Genomic DNA, 3,592 nt, shown 5'->3' on the forward strand with positions numbered 1-3,592 from the left:
GTTTAAACCTCAATGATCTTTGTTTTATTAAACTGTTTAGATTAATGCAAGGTTCTGGGTTTACCTCTTCCTACTGAATCACTACACTGTCTCTATGCATTTGATGTATGTGTTTACCTGGCTTACTGTAACGCACTCTGGATAAAGAGTGTCTGCTAAATGCCTTATAGTAAATTTTAAATATAGAACTATTATCATTGTTAATATAAATAGGGCCCTATCTTAGACATTAGAACAGAACTATTATCATTGTTAGTTTGTCAGTTTGTCCTGCTGGGAGGTAGACCACCAAGTGTACCTTGTGCCACTTTGCATGCTGGGAAGTCTCCTCAGCCACTAATAATAAGGATGTCCCTCACACGACCAGGCGTTTGCCAATGAACCTAAACACAACTGTGGGGGCCTGGAAGTCGGGGAGCGAAGAATCACTATTCTGTCCCTATCGTGACCTATTGGACGCTGCAGAGTCAACTCATGCGACCTTCGCAACGGTCGACACGGCGACTCGCTCTCTACCGCTCGCTCGGCGGTGTCTCCCGTGGCTCAAGGTCGCCTGAGACGGCGCAACTATCAACTATATGTCTCTGTCCATGTTTTCTCTGCCGCGCCCCAACTGTTGTGTTCAGGCTATATGGCAAAAACTAACATGTTCTGCATTTCTCTCCCCTCTGGCTTGCGCAATTGATCTCAGCATGCACATGGCATGGTTACACCCCGCCATTCCGAAACACCGCCATTCCGAACATTGACTTCTAACCCTAACCCCAACCCTAACCCTAACCCTAACCCTAACTACCCCTAACCCTACCCCTAACCCTAACCATAACCCTGTTTCGGAATGGCGGTGTTTCGGAATGGCGGTCTGACACCCATGGCATTGACCAATAGCATTATTCAGACCGTGAGGAAGCCAGATTTTCACTTTGTCCAAATTCAAGCTGTTTATTAGCCTTTTATTGGAAACTCTCTACAGGCAGAGTTTTCATTGTTACTGTGCACCAGTGGCCACAGAGTCTGTTGTCACCATTACAGTCTCCAAGACCGTCCTATGGGATCATGTGGAAGCTGCCCTCTGGCCTGGTGATGCAGATGCCCCAGAGCTGAAGTCTATCACTCTAGTCTACGCTCATGGGCTGTGTTGTCATGGTTACGTTGTATCCGCAGGCTATCCACAAGCTTAGCTTAGCTGTTTCATTCTGACTGGTTGCTGCTGCTGCTGGGAGCCTGTTTGATTGATTGAGTATTTTATTAGACAAAATGGGGAAAGGTACAAGTATAGTCAATACCATTGTAACGACGGGGCGCCGTTACTAAAACTAATTCATATTCGAACACAGTTCTGCATAGGTATTGTAATGGTTAAAGAAAGACATAGAGTGTAACAAATTTAATGAAGGTCAGGGGGGGGTTTGAGATGTTTGATGTTGCGGAACTGTCTGTGGATTTCACTCAATGTGTAGACTTGCTGGTCCCATTGTACACCTACAAATGAAAAGATAAAACACATTAGTTCTGGGAGTCAACAGTAGCAGTATACTTTGAATTGACAAGTAGAATGGCAAGATGTGTGAAGATAATGTAAAGCTGTTATTTGTAAACTACCTTTGTCTGTTCTCCTCCTCCCAGGGTGGTGTTCGGGCAAAAGAGTTCCCTCCGGGAACACTCACCCTATTTATAGTCCTGGGAGGGTGAAGCCAAGTGGGAAGTGGATAGAGGGGAGATTGAGAATGATTCTAATGCATTTACTAATGTATGGTGGGTGTATATTGTGGCGTCTCGGTCTCTAACCGCTATTTTATGAAGTTGTGTTGTACAGGAGAGAAGTGGAGAGGAGGCAGAGACACCCAGAGGGAGCCGCACCCACCCCGGGGCTATGTCACTGAAGGGCGTTACCTACCAATGAACTTGGCTGATCAGCTTGATCAGAGGGCACCTGTGCGTGCCGCACCCCAAGCACATAAAGTAGGCACCCTGGGCTGTCTTGCCTTCAGTTCTCCTCTCCTCTCCTCCTCTGTGCAGCGGGAACACAGCTTTGCGGTAAGATCCTCTCAGCCACATTCAATTCCCTCCAGTAATTGATGTTGGGATTAGCTAATATTATTGATCAAATCAAATCAAATCAAACTTTATTTATAAAGCACATTTAAAACAACCGAAATTGACCAAAGTGCTGTACAGTCAGAGCAGTGAGAGCAGGAGCAAACAATAAAAGCAAGCATATATACATTATAACAAAGGCAACAAGAGCACAACACATGTGCAGTACAAGCAGACATTAAAAAGGATCTTAGGTGACATTAAAAACTAAAAAATAGGTGAGTTTTAACCTGAGATTTAAAAACTCTTATGGATGGAGCAGTCCTAATCGAAAAAGGCAGGCCATTCCATAGCCTGGGGGCTGCAGCCGCGAAAGCGCGGGCCCCTCTAGTAGTTTTTTTAGGAATCAGCTCGACCAGCAGCTGTTTGACGGCAGATCTGAGGACTCTGGCGGGGACATAGGGTTCCAGGAGATCTGAGAGGTATTGAGGGGCCAGACCATTTATGGATTTGAATGTGAAAAGGAGGATTTTGAAATCAATACGGAATTTTACGGGAAGCCAATGGAGTGAAGCTAAGACCGGGGTTATATGTTCCCGTTTTTTAGTGCCAGTCAACAGGCGAGCGGCAGCGTTTTGGACCAGTTGTAGTCGTCTGAGGGACGACTGGTCTATGCCACTATATAGGGAGTTACAATAGTCAAGCCTTTGGGTGATGAAGGCATGTATTGCCACTTCTAGTATTTTCTTGGGTAAAATGGCTTGGCCTTGGCGAGGAGGCGGAGTTGAAAGAAGCTGGTTTTGACAACTGAATTAATTTGTTTGTGAAATTTGAATGTGCTATCTAAAGTGACACCGAGGTTTTTGGCGGATGTGCGGATATTTGAGAGAAGGGGGTCTGGGATGGTGAGTGGTGGGGCCATTATGTTGATCAAATATAATTATTTCAGTTTTGCTTTGGTTGAGGTTTAAAAAGTTAGCATCCATCCAGATTTTGATGTCTTGTAGACAGTTGAGTAATGGCTGAAATTAATTGTTGGAATTGTTAGAATTTGGTTTGATTGATGACGTCACCCCACGCCTCTGCTCATTGTACTTCACTGTCTGTTGGCCTGGCCGGTCCGTCTCCCTGGCCGGTCCGTCTCCCCCTGCACACTTTGAAAACCAAGGAAGGTTAGGCAGGAACAGACAACACCCGGAATGTGGCACACCATGGGATGCCGCCATGACACTTTTGGGTAGCGGAAGTGACGAAGTGCTCATAGACGCTAATGTTATTTTGGGTGGCCACTGGACGTGACCACCCGCCACCCATGGAGCCTAGATGACGTTGGTGACTGTTCTTGCTGAGACCTTCTTTGTTGAAAACCAGGACGTTGCCTTAGGGGAAAATGTATTTTATTACTAAATCTGTGCATACAAAAATCACATTACCTATCATATATCTTAGTTTTTAGCAACATTCATGTCAAGTAGTTAGTTTAGCTTATTTGTTGAAATGATAATAATCACTATGGAGTTTGGTGGATTACTGCCCCCGCTGCTGGGCGGTTAAA

This window comes from Nannobrachium achirus, assembly GCF_963921795.1.
Source record: "Nannobrachium achirus genome assembly, chromosome: 17".
Lineage (NCBI taxonomy): Eukaryota > Metazoa > Chordata > Actinopteri > Myctophiformes > Myctophidae > Nannobrachium > Nannobrachium achirus.